This window comes from Cyanistes caeruleus, chromosome 3, assembly GCF_971803275.1.
Source record: "Cyanistes caeruleus chromosome 3, bCyaCae1.hap1.1, whole genome shotgun sequence".
Lineage (NCBI taxonomy): Eukaryota > Metazoa > Chordata > Aves > Passeriformes > Paridae > Cyanistes > Cyanistes caeruleus.
In genome coordinates this window covers 86,617,833-86,634,207 of record NC_141703.1, presented here as the reverse complement: position 1 = coordinate 86,634,207, position 16,375 = coordinate 86,617,833, and the positions used below count along the sequence as shown (strand labels likewise).

General features: G+C 39.7%; 1 protein-coding gene across 9 annotated transcripts in view; it reads right to left on the bottom strand.

The window, feature by feature from the left end:
* The window catches only part of TSPAN9 (tetraspanin 9), a 168,742-nt gene that overhangs the window by 130,083 nt on the left and 22,284 nt on the right, over positions 1–16,375 (bottom strand). For 3 of the 9 annotated variants that reach the window (XM_086882533.1, XM_086882528.1, XM_086882535.1), the window contains one exon: positions 12,678–12,798. The exons of 4 other annotated variants lie outside the window; for them this stretch is intronic. The gene's annotated coding sequence lies outside the window, so the exon portion shown is untranslated. Of the gene's footprint in view, positions 1–12,673; positions 12,799–16,375 lie in introns of all 9 variants that reach the window. 2 more of the 9 variants (XM_086882531.1, XM_086882534.1) reach the window with 1 other exon arrangement.

Here is a 16,375-nt window from a genome sequence, read left to right as displayed (position 1 = left end):
CAAAAAGGCTTAACCACTTTCTGCCAGCAAGTCTGCAAACCTCATCCTTCAATATTTATGCATCTTATGTATGCCTCTTACCGAGGAATCGACCCTTGCTGCAATCAAAGGTGTAAGTACTGCTTTGGCTGCAGACCATCTAACAATAATACACATGCAAAGCACACAAATGACATTCCCCTTAGCACAAAAGGGGCTGTGCTGCTAATGGGAAACGTGGTATTTAGAGACAATGATGAAATTCTAACAGCTGCAGCAAATTGAAGGGTGGAGGGGGGAAAAAAAAAAGAGAAAGCGGATAGAGATGGGGGGAAACCGAAGGAGTGGAGCCAAACTAACAGCTGGGTAAAAAAAGCCAAAGAGAAAGGTATTTTTGGAGTTCCCACATCCTTTTCATCCCTCTTATATTTTACTAGTTACAGCAAAAAAAATAGTAGCTCATAAATAGACTAATCAGAATTGCTATCATCAACCCTGTCAGGTCATCATTCATCACATCATGAATCTTCTTTATATAAGCACACATGTACAGTGATGATAAGCACCACAGAAAACACCTTAACAGAAAAATAAATGCAAAGATGACCAGAAAGCCAAGCATCCATCACTGACATAACCTACACAAAGAGGTTTTGCAGCTACCTAATAGTTTAAAATTCTTGAATAAGAGTCATTAGGAAAAAAAAAATAAATGAGGGGAAAAAATATTTTTTTCCACTCTGTGCAGGAATGATTGGTATCCAAATGTCAGTGAGCCTACTTATTCACCTTTCTCTAGAAGGTGATGATTTTGGAGTGGGACTACAGGTCTTAAAGTCCATGTATGTGTGGTGTCAGCAACTGCAGTGGGTGTGTAATTGCTAGGAACTATAAAGCCAGCAGCTAGCCAGCACCTACTTGCTGGCTAGACAGGTAGCTAAGCTAGGTGGCTTGGTAGACAGGTATGTGTGTGTCTCTGGGAGTCAGGCAATCTGGCAAAACTAGTGGAATTGGATTCTGGAGAGACCAGGGTGGTCCTGGCCACCTTTTGGAGAGACTTGTTGGTGGATGGGCTATATATCCAAGGCTAACAACTGGAGGATCAACAATGCAGGGGATGCAGGAGTGGGGGGGCTGTCCATGCTTGTCTGGGAGTGACAGGGTCCCTACCAGAAACAGGAGTGGGGCTGCAGAGCTAGGGACTTGTATGTTCAGGTCATTGATAAATCTCAAGCAAATGACAATTTTCTTTTTTTCTGCCTCAGGAAAACTGAAACAAAAAACCAGCTTTTACCTTGACAAGGAGACAATTTAAATGCTCATGTCACCTACAAATTCCAGCATGTTCCTACTATGTCAGTTTGACAACTTACTTAAGTGTGAACAGAAGAAACCATCATCTACTGATGGGAGGGTAGGAATGGGTAGAAGATGGAGGAGTTAACTCCATAGCTACTTCCATACAATCAAGTGTTCAATTTCATCAGTGAAATAACCTCAATTCCTTAGATGCACCACTTAGTACACATACCCAGTGTTGGCAACTTCAGTTTGGCTGTACATTCTGAAAGCGCAGGGCTGCTTTTTTTTTTTTTAATTCTAGCTTGTACTAGTAAACTTAGAGGGGTGGGAAGGGATTCTGATTCTGGTCTCCAGGGCTGTGAAAAATAAGCTTGAAAGACTGAGCTTTAATAGGAAATGAAACAAAGACAAAATAGCTTTAAAACCAAAAAGGATGAGTGGCAGAGAGAAAAGACAAAGCTTTACTGTCTTTACAGCCCCCATCCCCTTATTTCCTATCTCTGTTTCCCTCCTTTCATACAAACACCAATTTTTCTTCCACCATACTGCTGGTGCATCTAAATTTCTAGCACAGAGGAACAAATAACCTAAGTAAACAACATATATATATTGAAAAAAAAACCTTTGAAGGCATTCTTCAGATGGCTCAAAAGCAAAAAAGCTTGGGTTTTTTCCTCCATCCCTTATTTTCACATTATACTTTTTATGTGAGCTTTGAAGCAGACAAAGAAAGAGGAAAAAAAGCAGGCTTAGAGGAGGCCATCCTTAAACACATTACTGGTCATTATTTTGTGATTTTACATTTACTTTCTGATGAATTGATTCTTCTCATGCATGCTTATAGGCTAAGAAGAACAGGCTGCAACTAGAGCAGCAGCAGCCACATTTGTTCTTTGTTCTGAAGGGAGCAGGATTAGAATAATGCATGCATGTTTTTCACTGCCACTCCTTCTTTTTATTACATTTAATTACATTTTCAGACGATGCTGCCCTGTCCTATATATATATACTTATGCTACATGAACAGACACAACGTCTCTTTGTGTTGCCCTACATCTTGGGCACTTGCACAGTCCTGATCAAACAATGAGCTGGCGGGAAAGGGAGCTGATCTTAACTCCCTGAAGAAAGAGTTCAGTGAGACATGAAGATGCACAGTAGGATTTTTTTCCCAATCTAAGGTTATCAAAACAAGGCTCCAAAGGAGCCACTGTCTCATACAACACAGCTTTTTTTCAGTGCTTGCTCGTGTTTTTGTGGGGCAATTTTTGTTTTCACCTTATTAATGCAAACTGTACACCAAAATGCTTTATGCCATTAGTTAGGAGGAGACAAAAGCGGGAGGCACAGGCAGAGGGTACCTCTCAGCTGAGCCTGGAAATGAGAGGGAAACTCGCTGGAATGAACAGACACAGATTTCAGCAGTGCAGAGGCAGCAGCTGTTGCACTGACAATAATTAGATTGAGGACCTGAGGAAGGAAAAGGATAGAGCCATGAAGGAACACAATGCCGAGGGACACACTCATTTCTGAATCAGCAGGTCGTTACAAGGTTTAAAGGTGGGGGGAATAGAGTAATTCCCACAAGAATGACTGCATCTTACTTGTAGAGACAAAAACTTGTTCAAAAGCTTTTAAACAAGTAGTGGTGATGATGTATTATGCAAAAAAAAAAAAAAAGAAAAAATCACAAAATGTTGATAGTACTGTCTCTTACTCCTTTTTTCCTGCCAACACCCTTTTTCTGCATACATGCTACACAAAGTTATAATGGAAAAACACAATCCCTAGTAACTGGCTGCATGAGAGGAACTTCATTTTGTCAAGCAGAATATGTCTCCCATCTAGCAGATGGAAATACTGAAGCAGAGGCTGATATGACTAGTGTACCATCATCACCAAGCAGTTCCAAGAACTAGGAATAGACTTCCCCACCCCTGAATATAACCTTTTGTATTAACTGCTGCCTTAGACAGCCAACACACTCCTCCTGGTAAAATGTCTTTTGAAGACTGCTAACTACTTCTCTCCCTCCTCCTTCACTCCCAGTTCCTGAAATTTCCTGATGTAACAGACGCTTCTCAAGACACCCAACCAGCACTCAGTTGACCACCATCTGGAAGGCAATCAGAAGCTCCCTCTAGCAAACGAATATGAATCAGAACATGAATCCCACTCCTGTTCTGCAGCAGGATAGGAATGCACAGCTGTTACTACATCTCATTTCAGAAAGGCATCAGAAACTTGACATTCATGACCACCCCAAGCACATTCTGAAACTCTGCCCTGCTCAGGTCCTCACTGGCAAGCGGCCAGGCCTTGGTGGTTGGGACCACTGTGCATGAAATGTATCACATGGCATATTGCCTTTTGTCATTTCTGGGAACTGGATTAAGCATGAGGACTGCTGCGACACTTCATCTTGTTCCCACTGCCCTCCTACCTCAAATGGAGGTGGAGCATTAGTCTGTACTCTTACAGAGGTGTAGCCAACAGATAAAACATGGCCAAGCCTGCACTGTAGCTCTCTGATACAAGCCACACTGAGTTATGGAATATGTGATGACATTCCACAGGAGGCATGTAAATGTAGTGCAGCATATTCACCATAAAGGAACACCCCTAAACTATAATTCCTTGCTGTCTCATCTTTCAAATCAAGGAGGTGTTTAGTACTTATGCACTAGCAAAAGTCTTGGGAGAAGCTGCAATAACCCATGTTATTCAAAACAAGACTACTAAAAACTCCAGTAAGACAAGAGTAGCAGGGTGAATAGCAAATAAGTTTTTAATTAGAAGTTATACCTTCAAATGAAGGTTTGTGGTTTCACAGGTCAAGTCAAAAACCATGGCATATTGGCTGCAGGAGATTTTTGGCTTGCCTTTTGCAACAGGGACTTCACAGATATCTGCATCAGGTCACTCAGTGCTACCAACGCATTGTGATCCCACATCTAGGCAGGGAATGGTAATCAACACCCTTCTTTATTACACACTTCAGTTCTACACACCAGCAAAGCTTCTGTCCTTGCTGCATTTGTGAATTAAAGCTCAGGTAGTCTACAGGAAAATGTGAGAAAATAAAGAAGAAAATGGGCTGTGAAGAAGAAAGAAAGGTTTGGGTGGTTTTTTTTATTCTTAGCTGCTTGACCACCACATTTGCATTGGCTTTTTGGTTTTCATTTTCAATAATGTTTTGGCAGTTCCCTGGTTCACTTCTGTAGTGAACAAGAAGCTGATGCAGCATCTTTGTTGCAGCCAAGCATTTGGAAGTTTTGAGCCGATAAAAACAGCAATGTCCATGTACACTGCATGTTGGAAAACAATCCACACAAGTGACCATGGAAATGATCCCTTTGGCCAGAGGCAGGATTTACATAAGAAAGAGAAACACTACAGTTTCAATCAAAAGCTCAGCAGTTTCCCCAGCTGAATGCTGGAGACTGTTCTAACTAAAGACTTTTTCCATTTCTGCAGCTGCCCCTTAAGTTCATCTCAACTGAGCCTGCGTTCAGTTCTGGTTACAGTTCAAAAGAAAATTCATTTATCATGTGTATCTTGAAGACCTTAGCATCAACAATTTCATTCTTTTTTGTTTTGCTTTTTTTTAAATTATGAAAGTCTCACAAGGGTGTAAAGGTATCTCCTGAAGCTCTGCATTTTGACACAGGATTGGAATCCTGGACTGCAGCTGACACACATCAAAGCAACTGACTGCACCAAGCCACACCATGTCACACAGTCTGAAGCTGCAGTCTCTATTACTGCCTCAAAGATCTCCACTTAGAGCTGTATTCTGCAGCACAGATCCAGCCTCACATGTACCAACAGTTTCCAAGCCGCAGCCTTTGCCTGCAATGCCCTTCAACAATGCTTACGGAAAGAAATCCAGGAAGCTGAAAGCAAGGCTAGAGCTCTAATGAGCGCTAGTGACTGCATGGGCAGAGCACACTGACCACAGAGCACTACTTAGGCAAGTACTGCCATCAATAGGCCAATGAAGACTTGGGGTCATTTGTCTACACCTCGGTTTTGCCAGTGCAGACATGTTGTCAGCCTCAATCCCACACTTAAATTGGCACAGATTGGAAATTTATACTGTATCATCACATCAGCAAAATTCAGCTTGCCACTGTATATCTTTCCACTTAAAGAACTGATTTAAACTGCAGCTCCAACAGGAAACTTAGATATACCTCTACAAATAAAAAGGCTTACAGTATAATAAACAAGCTTCAATACTGAGCTCCTGTATGGCTATTACTGCATATCCACAGTGCACTTACAGCATTATGGTTGTTTTTTTCCCAACTCTTACAGTGCCAATTTGTTTTCCATGATACTGAATAGCTCCTATTCCCGAGTTTGCTTTTTGCAAAGCAGCTCCTGAAATGTAATACACTTGGTTGACACAGTTACACTGAAGTAGCTTACTGACATTCCAACAAATTACTTATTTGACAGTCTGCACAAGCCTCCTGTTTTTCATGTTTACCTGTGGAAATGTCAAGTTGTTCTACCACAAAGAAATTCCTTTTTTAACAACCTCATCTCTCCTGAGAAGTTTGAATTTGAATTTTCTCAAAGGCTGCCTTATACAGTTGAACCATTAGCATTCCCCATCTTCTTTCACCATCTACACAACCTTGAGTGTTACTTACCTGCTTCAAAGTTATTTTATCTAGCCCGTGAACTTTAAAAATGTGAACTTTGAACATTCAAGAAAGCAAATGTGAAGAAAGGCAATACTGAAATCAAATTGTGAAGAACATCCAAGGAAACTTCTACTGGTGACATGTAACATCTGTAATAAGATCTGGGCCATCCATGGAAAATCTTGCTATCACCCAGCCTCTCCTTTTCCCCAGTCCAGACATGGAAGTTTTAAGAAGCTTAGTTAATGGCTTTCAGTTTGATACTAAAAGAGCTGATGATGTTCAGTCAGTGCAGAGCCACTCTAAATAATACCACTGGCAAAATAAACCAGCACTGGGTACAACAGCTGGCTATCAGTAGGGCCTGGGGGCAAAAATCGAACACTTCCAGCAGAAGTGAGGACTTTTCATGTCTCTGTTAAAAGGGTTAAATATGTCCCCAGGCATTCTGCTTTTCCCATGTATCTGATGGAGTTCAGAAGTATCAGCTACAGCTTACTGGCCCACCCTCAAATCCATCTGGTTGTTCATGGGGCAATTTTATTTGTTTTATGTTAATAACAGTAACTGCCATTAAAACCGTATCAGCAGAAGTGAAGCAGCAACTCCTACGCTACCTGCTGGCTGCTTAAATTAATTTTTCCTGAGGTCTCTTCTTCCCACAAACTGGTTCTGGTCCTTGTGTTGGTTCTCAAATCCAACAAAGCTTCTATTCTGTGATTCAGACATGCTTTTATCTGCTGAGCACCTCCCTCACTTTTCTGTTACACCTAAAAGCCTGCAAGCTTTCACAGCCTTCCTATTTATACAAGCTACTACAGCCCTATTGACAAATAAACCCTTTTCTTGCATACCACATTATGATGCAATTAGAAAGGGTCCTGATACACCAACAGGTAGGAAATAAAAGGACAAAAATTCATTTATGGGCTCACTCCAGAGGATGTCAAGACACTGATCAAGTACCAGTAGTAAAGGCGAGCATCTTCTTATCATTTGGGGAGCTCAGAAAACATAATGGCTGTGGGTTTAATATTTCTACTGCAGATGTCTGTGTTACTGCTGGCCCTGAGGAGCAGATTACTCATAGTCACTAAATACAGGGCTTTACAATAGGGAATAAGTCCATCTTAAATCTCTAATAAAGGAAAACAAGGAACAGAATTTTCCCTAATATGCTTTCCCCAGCTTTCTCATCCAGAAAGTCAAGACTTCCACAAAGCAGTTGCACTTTACCTTAATTTTTACCTTCTCTCTATAATTGTTCTCAAGCTCTTACAGCTTGCCTAGCTGGGTACAAGAATTCTCTCAATGAGCTACCTTTCTGATTTGAAGCACAACACTTCTGGATTCTCTCCTGATTTTGGGGTGGTTAACGATCTAAACCTGTACAAATCAGGGTGCCACAGTTCTGCATATGTGCACAGTTTAAGAAAAAGATTCCCAGCAGTCAGGAGAGAGGAAAGAAGAGACACAAAGCAAGGGATGCTTCAGGTTCAGTTTACATCTGGAAAGCAGAGGGAAAAGTGTCTGCACTGAATCAGCTATTCCTCTGCACACTTTTTAACTCTTGATAATCAGGCACAAATTTATTTTTTTTTAAATCCCACTTAGATAATCAGCCTCTTTCTCATCAAAATTCAAAATGATCTGCTGCCAAGAACATGCCTTTTTGTTAAGACACAAGTTTAGTTTTCAATAAATTTATCTATGAATAGAGAGTAACTATTTGGGATTTGAGGATTTTCTATACTGACAGTCTTCACAACTACACTGTGATTCACTGCACCGTAATTTCTCCTCAAGGCTCAGCTCAAGCAGTCCTGCAGTAGCACAGGTTCAGATATGTTTTTTCAAGTGTTTCAGAATCAAGACATTGTTTCAAAGCCCCCTCTGTGAGCTGGGACTTCAACAGAAAATAACCCCAGTGATCTCACCAGAGAAACAAAAAAGAGACACTAATTTTAAGTTGTTCCATCACATCAGGGAGAGATACTTATGCTTTAAAAATAAGTAGCAAAGATTATTAAAAAAAGATTTTCATCTTCCAAGCAAAGTATGCCTTATGTGAGAAATTCTATTCTCTAGATGATAAATTGAAGAGTAATATAAAGTGAATCTGAACTGTTGTCCAGACAAAACCTATTTCCTGACCAACCCTTCCACAATCTATATGTCAAATACATGCAGCCTCATAGGATGGTCAGGGAACACACTGATGAGACTGTCCCAGGGCATTAGAATTACTGTGGCTGGAAGCTGTACTGGATTTCTTAATGAGCTGAAATTAGACTATTAACAAATTATGGCTGAAGCCTTGGATGTTCTGTTATGCTCTGACAGCCAGTACACACTCTCAGCAGGGACTATAAAAAATGTGGGAACTGGGTGGAAATTTCTTCTATCAGCTCCAGTACCTCTGCTCTGCACCTATCTCCAAATATGCTATGAAGCAGCAAACTACTGGAATTGTAGATACCACCAATTACTGCTACTTGTCTTGACCTAGTAAAAAGCCAGATGGAGGTCTAAGCAAGAAACAAACAAAAGATAAGAACAGCTGAGAGTGAGATTATTCCCAACAATGTGCAATTTAGGTGAAGCCTATGAGTTCCTGGCAAACTGCCCATGAGAATGCTGCTTAAGCCAAATTGAATACCTCTGACCTATGGATGTTTACAGAAAGGCAGCAGTCATAGAGCACTGGAGGCATAAATGAAATGGGACTAAAAAATTAAACAAGATAAGAAAAAGGCAGGACCAGGTTTAAAATTTTACAAATACTGTGAGTTTTCCTGGCTATGGCTGAGTTATCCATGATCCTGAAGACAGTCTGACTACTTAAGTATTTACCGATTATTGAGTCAATCATTCATTCAGCCTAATTTCTGGTTAAAATAAATATTAAAACCAGAAATTTTAAAATTGTGGAAATTAAGCTGTTTTGATTACTTTTTGATAACCTCAGACATACAGACTAATAAGAGATTACACAGATTTGATTAAATTCCCATCAATCCGGCATGCCCCACATCTTAATTTTTAAGTAGGTGGTCAATTTTACAGAAAAGGAGGGGGGAAAATCCACACAAAACAGTGACTGTTGTACTTATAAAAAGCTATTTTTTTATTTTATGGGTTTTTTTCCACTCTCATTTTTTCCTCTTCCTATCCAATGGCAACACTGCTGAGAGTCTCAGAGAATCTATGATCTGTATACAAAGACAGAAAGAAAAAAAGGTATGTATGGTTCGTGAGAGACTCTGTCTAGATCTCAGCAAAGTTTAGTTTCAATAGCTTCTATAATAGGGTGTTAAACCAATCTTTGGTGAGTTTGGTTTTTCAGGATTTTAGTAAGGCTTGGATACCATCGCTCAGCATCCTCCCAGACAAGTTGTCCCAGCCGTGATCTGAGCAGGTTCACACTGTGCTGGGTGTAGAACTGGCTGAAGGGAAGGGCTCAAAGGGGTGTAGTGAATGGGAGGCTACATCTGGCTGGTGACTGGTCACCAGTGGTGTTTTGTAGGGCTCGATTCTAGGGACAGTTCTGAGCAATGTGTTTATCTGTGATCTGGATGCAGGAGCTGAACGCACCATCAGCATGTTTGCTGTTGATGCTAAACCAGGAGGTGCTGTTGATTCTCTGGAGCGACAAGAGGCCTTGAAGAGGAATCTGCATAGAGCATTGGGCAATCATCCCCGGCATGAAATTTAACAAGAGCAAATACCAGATCCTGCACCTGGGATGGAGTAACTGCAGGCACAAGTGCAAACTGGGAGAGGAGTCTGGGGAGTGCCCTGCAGGGAGGGCCCTGGGAGTGCAGGTGGCAGCAGCTCAGTGAGAGTCAGCAGGGTGTGCCCAGGCAGCCCAGAGGGCAGAAACCGTGTCCTGGGGGGCATCAAACAGGCAGCAGAGCCGGGCAGAAGGGGGGATCACCCCACTGTGCTCAGCCCTGGTGTGGCCTCACCCGGAGTGCTGGTGGCACTTCTGGGTACTGCAATGTAAGTGGGATGGGAAGAGGAGGAATGCATCCAGAGGAGGGACACAAAAACTGGGAATGGTTCAAAGCTGCACAAGGGAAGGCTCAGACTTGACCATGGGAAGCACATCTTTACTTAGAGGGTGGTCAGACACTGGAACCCCCAGACTTTCGCGGTAAGTTATTGATGCCCCATCCCTGTCTAAGAAGCATTTGGGAAATGCCCTTATTAACATGCTTTAACTTTTGGTCAGCCCTCAGGCTGTTAGACAGTTGGGTTAGGTCATAGTTTTAGGACCCTTCCAACTGAAATGCTTTATTCTATTCTGTTTCTTTTTTAACTTCTGTCTTCTAAGTTTCTTCCAAGGCTCCTGAAGTCCTACATCCCTGTCCATTTATAGCTAATACAGCATAAAGCCACAAAATAAAAAGCTCTAAAATCCCCATTTTAGATCCTTGCCACACCATTAGCTAGAACTCCTTGTAAGTTAGCTCCAAAGTAATTTTCAGATCAACCAGTTCTGTAAGAATGCTATTAGAACAATATATTGAGTACTTAAACAAAACCAAAGTAAGAATTTGTCAGGAACATGTGTGAACTAGAGGCTATAGCGAACAGAACTATTTTTCATTTTCATCTCATTGTACTGCACTGCCTGTCATTGCTGGCCCCAGTCACATCTTGCCACAGTGATGCATAAACTTGTCACCTCAAAATTGGACTGCTGTGACCTACATGGAGTGATGCCGCGGAGGCCCTGCAGCTGCCACAGAATGCTGAGCCTCATTTATGAGGAGACATGGTGCCACTTCAGCAGACTGGGCTCGTATTTCAATGGTCTGTACTTGTAAGTTTAAAAATGCAAGGTTCTTTTAATAATTCAAAGTTATTTTAATAATTATTGCCAAACTACATGAGAGAGAATCATCCAAGAAATGAGCCGTGCTGACAACCTGGCACTAGAAATAAACTGAACTACCAAAGAGCGGAGTCTCAAAGACAGGTTCCAGATTTGGTTTGTTCATGTCCACTGAGAGTTCAGCTCAGTTCAAATTCATTTTGCCATGCTTTCTTATCCATCCCAACTTTTCCCAAACTCCAGCAAAAGGAGGGGTTGGAGATAACGGGTGATTGACTCACAAACAGTCCTTTTATCTGCATTTCATTTGCAGATAAAGTAACGATACCATAAAATATGCTCTTATAGACTTTCAGTAAACACATTGCTGTTAATTACAAAATCAACCAACCAAAAAAAAAACCCCAAAACCCAACAAATAAAAAATACCTATCAAGCAAAACTTTTTTAACAAATCTCTTTACCGTGCAGATATTCTGGACATCTCATTTGACCTCTGAAGCAACTGAGAACACAGGATTTCACTTAGTAGTTTCTCTCTGACAATCATCATTTGTAGATCCTTTTTCTTAGAAATGTGTTTTGCAAAGTCTTGCTGATTTTGCTTTAGTTACTTCCAGTTAAGAATGTTCAAATCCATTTTGAACCAATGCGCTCACAAGAAATTCAGGAAATCACTAAAGGAATCACTGGGACATAAATCACACACTGCCCCTGTCACATACGCATCTCTTGGTTTATATATAAGAACACAGTGGCCTCTTTCAACACAAAATATAATTTACATATCCAGAAAAAACCAAAGAGGTGCCACTGCCGATCCTGTTCTGCTCCTCTAAAAACATACAATTTATATGTATTGCCAAAATGCAATAACCTACCTCTTGATAAATCTTCAAATGTTTCTACACTCAAAGCTTCTAGTACCATCTTTTTAGCAACCACTGAAAACAACTTCCACTATTAAAAACACTGAATTAAAAACTATCCCAGATATCTCTTGAAGTTTAAGGTACCTTCTACAACTAAGATGATGTGCGAGTCAGACTTTCAGCAACTGAATAAATACATTTCAAGCAGGGGTAGCTTCAAACAGAAGGAAGAAGCTATAGGATTACTTTAGGAACACAGCTGCATAGTGTGGATGTGCTGATCCACAGCACCCTATGTCACTGAGAAGCAGGTAATATCTGAGTGCCTTAGATACTGGCATTCCTACCGAAGATTTCCTTTATGATCATGATGAGCTCATCTGTGAGAAGTTCATGAACTGTATGACTCATGTCAGAAATAAATCTTCTTGCAAACACATTCCTTCTTAGGGATTTTTTGTAGCTGTTGTTTTTATTTTAATACCGTTTACAATCACTGTTTATGACCCAGAATAAAAACCGCTATGACAGCATTGGTTGTGGGAAGCTGTAACTAATCACAAGTCAAAGCTGATCAAAAATAAAATACTTGTAGTTTTGCCTCATTCTTAAAGAATGACCTTACCGTGCAACAAATAAACTTTTTGTACCCTGTTCCCTCTGCCATGCAAAATCCTCCATAAAAATGAAACATAATATTATGCCACTTGGCAATGTATCAGAACTTATGGCCCATAAAGGGACAGCTAAAGGCCGTACCAGATGCTTCTTCATCAGAAAACTAAAGAGAAACTGGAGCAAGACAGAAGAGGCTTTTGTTATTGCTAATGCTTCCATGTTTGTTCTCAGGAGCTTTTCACCCTCAGGGGGGAAGAGACCATTACCTTAGTGCCTCACAGACTTAACTAATTTACAAGGAGAATTTAAGCTATTTAGACCACCAGCCAAACCAATGCAGTGATGCTTTTGCAGAGAGCAGTCCAATTAATTTCATACTGAAAGAAGCACAGGAAAATAAGCAGTACCTACTGGCTGCTGCAGCTCTTCCACTGGGAGAGTATTTCTCAACTGATCTTCCAGAGGCAGTGGGATTATGCAGGAAAGTTCTTCTATTTTCCTCCTGTGGTCATATGCAGCAACACCACATTGCCTAAAAGAGGAAAAATCACTCCACTGTCCTCATCCCACCTAGACAGATTGCAGTGGAGAACAGGAAGATCCCCAACATCTTCCTCACACTTCAAAAAGAAGAGTTTTTAGGTGGAAGAGAACAAGACTTATGTCCTACCACATTATTTTTTCACCACCTTGATTTGTTTCACTCTGTCTGCAGGGTGCTGAGCAGCACAGCTCAGACAAGAACAGAATGAAAGCTGATGGTGCAGGAGAGGTAAATGGTAATGAATGGTAGCATAATTTTATGTCAAAAACATTAAAGCTTAATATTTTTGTAAAAGGATTGTTTCCTTTAAATTCTCACACACTAGAGGAAGCTGTAATGGACTAGCAAAATCTGAACTTCTGTAAGAAATTTCCTCCTGAGAGCGTAAAGTAACTGCTGCCAGGACATTGCATAACCAGGCATAAAATGAAGCAAGCTACTGGGAAAGGCCAGTCTTCCAATCACTCATATCTAAAACAGGAAAGCAGAAAGGGGAAAATACCAAAGCAAAGCTTAGTTATCTACTAGAACCTTTAAATATGAAACCTTAATATTAAAATACAGAATGCCTTCTACAAAGCAATTTCTTTTACGAGAACCACATCCAAAGAGGGATGGCAAATTAAGCAGTCATGCTCAAATAGAATCTGTTCTCAAATGTCATCAGAAGAGCAGTGCCTTTCCACCAGGTCTATTCCTTAACATGCAGCCACAGTTTCATCTATTAAATATAATGATAAAAACAGCCAATGAAGGTTTATCGGTCCTTTTTGTCCTGTGAAGGCAATGCAGCTCAGACAGAGGTAGCAGACATTTATCCTTGACAATAAATCATCAAAACTATTTACAGCTGGTTTAATTTCTGCACACCTCCAAACAATGAGATTGAACAGTGACAGGTTGGGGCATAACCACACACAACCCCACAACTAAGCCTCACAGGGAGAAAATTTGGCCCTCAGCAACTTCTCTGCAGATTTTGGTTTTTTTATAAGTGAAACCTACTTATAATCTCTCAATTTGCAGGACTGGCAGCTAGAAACAAAATAAAAGTGCTAGTTTGGCTCCTCCTTGTGATGCAGAACCCATAACAGAAAGAAAAATGTTTTACTACTACATTTGTTTTAAACCCTTCTATGGAACTCCAGCTTTCACTACAGCAGTTGTCTGGCACTGTCCAAAAGCCAAGCAGCCCTGCACTTTGCAGATCTCCGTATGAAAAAACTAAGCAAGCATCAATCATTTTCAAAATCTGCCCTATCACTCAGTACAGGCTGGTGAGAATGTTTTTGTTAGGTCCAAAATTGCCAAAGAAGTGCCAGAGATAACAGATACACTCTGCAACATAAGAAAGAAATCATGGCAGAAACCAAGCAATGTCACAAAAGCTGCAGCACTTTTAGGAAATCACAACAAAAAGCAACAAAGCCATTCTGTTCCCAGCTCAGGCCTTTTTCTCGAGCCTTGGAGAAGAGTAATCCATAGTTTGGCATCACAGTCATCATCACTAGCCAAATCATACAGTCCACTGTCTGAAATCAATCTTTTTTTTTTCTTTTTTTTCTTTAAATAAATATACCTTTTTTTAAATCTTATTGCTTGAGCCTACTGCTTTAGTATTTTAATTCTTCTCTCCACCTCTGAAGCTAAAGTAAAGCTTTTGACAAAAACAGACAAGATTTTCTTGTAACTACATAGTTGCAGAAGCTTAGATTGAAAGAGAAAACACTATGCCCTTATAGTCACTGCAAAGTTGCAAAGGTGCAAAATTTCCTTCAGAGAGGCACACGTTAATTTTCATATCACATAATCTGTAAAGATGGAAAAAAGTATCTGATCCCAAGTCAGAAAAATCAGATTTAATCTCTAACACTCTGAAGTGTAAGGGATTAAACTCTTAAGAGAGAGTTCCTTTCTTAAAAGCTTAATGATACTATTTTATTACTGTTCCAGACAGCATTCAAAGTTTTAGTGCAGGTAAATATTTGATGATCCAGCTGATGAAAAATATTGTTCAACACTTGAAGTAAGTGTAATGGATTCAAAACAGGAAGAGAGGAAATTAAACCCAAAAAGATACAAAAGCAACCAACTCACAAGACAGAATATATTCTTAGTTTAGAGCCAGAACAGATTAATATCCCATCTCTGACAATACACCCTTAAAACAACTTACATGTTTCACCATGTATTTCACCATACTTTTTTTAATAAAAATAAGTTATGTTTCCAATTTCAGGTCTAAGCCAAGAACTTTTTTGGCAATTTTCACACGAGCTGTGAAAATAGCAATTTTTAATTGGTTTGACCTTGTCTTTCTAAAGTCTTCATATTGGATTGCTTCCTGATCGCTGAGAGGATAGAATAACATCTGGAGGGACAGAAGTTGCCATTTTGAAGATCTGCTACAAAAAAAATGATGGCTTTAAAGCAAAGCCGGAAATAAGAAAAGATCAACTCAAGTGTTTTGGAAACTAATTTAAAATTATATACCAACAAAAACTATGAAATAAATTGTAAGTGCTATAAGACAAACTTCTACTTTCTTGAGAAAATTTAAGAGAAGAGATCTTTAACACTTTCCCATCTCTGGCATCTCTCTGTTTGAACAAGGTGGTTCAAAATACCCATCACACGGGAAGCACAAGCAGTGTGTCTTCACAGCTACTAAAACATGAAACTATTCTCAAACTGCTGCTCAGTTTAATTGCATGATAGAGCTACAGAGGCACAAAACAAGCTAAAAAGTTAAAAGCTGGATTTTAAAATCTAAAAAGAAATAGAAATAATTTAGAGCAAATTAATTGCTAAAATAAATACCACATAATAGGTAGCTAACAAAACTCCTTTCTTCGGCTAAGGAAGAAGGAAAGCTGTTCTCCTAAGGATGGTTTTCTGAGAGAACTCAAGTGTTACAGCTGCCCTCTAGTGTCAAAATTAATGCACAGGTAAGCCAAGACTGAAGCTGAAAAGATGCTTGAGCTAAGAAATTAATCATTATGGTTTATTTTTAACCACTGTAAAACTAAAAATTAAAAAAATACATTTTAAAATACCACTGGGTCAATTTTGCCTTTAAAATTATGGTATTCAAACCTTTCCTTTAATGTGCAATTCTTCCCCACAGCAGCTAGCTTCATGAAATTATGGGAATTCTTTTACTCAGCTTCAGCCTTGTATTACAGCCTAAGGGAAAATTCTGCTTGATGCTAAGAAACTAAATTATTAGAATTTTAGAAGAGAAAATAATCAATCATCTATTTCCATAACCCAAGTTGTAACATAAGCAAATACTAAAATTAAAGAAATACTGGCTTTTATAATTCACTCTACTTAAAAGAAATTGATTATATATAAACATGGCTGAAAAATCCTCCTTTTCAACATGCAGACAAAGGAAAGCTCAGAGGGAAACCTTCTCTGTAGGGTTCTTTACCAGAAAATTCAATGAAATCTTGAGCACCACTAACAAAAAAAAAAGCTCATATGACAAAAAGTGAAAAGCCTAAAAATATTAGGTACTGATAGGAGAAATGTTCCAACAGATAAGTTTTAAGTTGTGTGT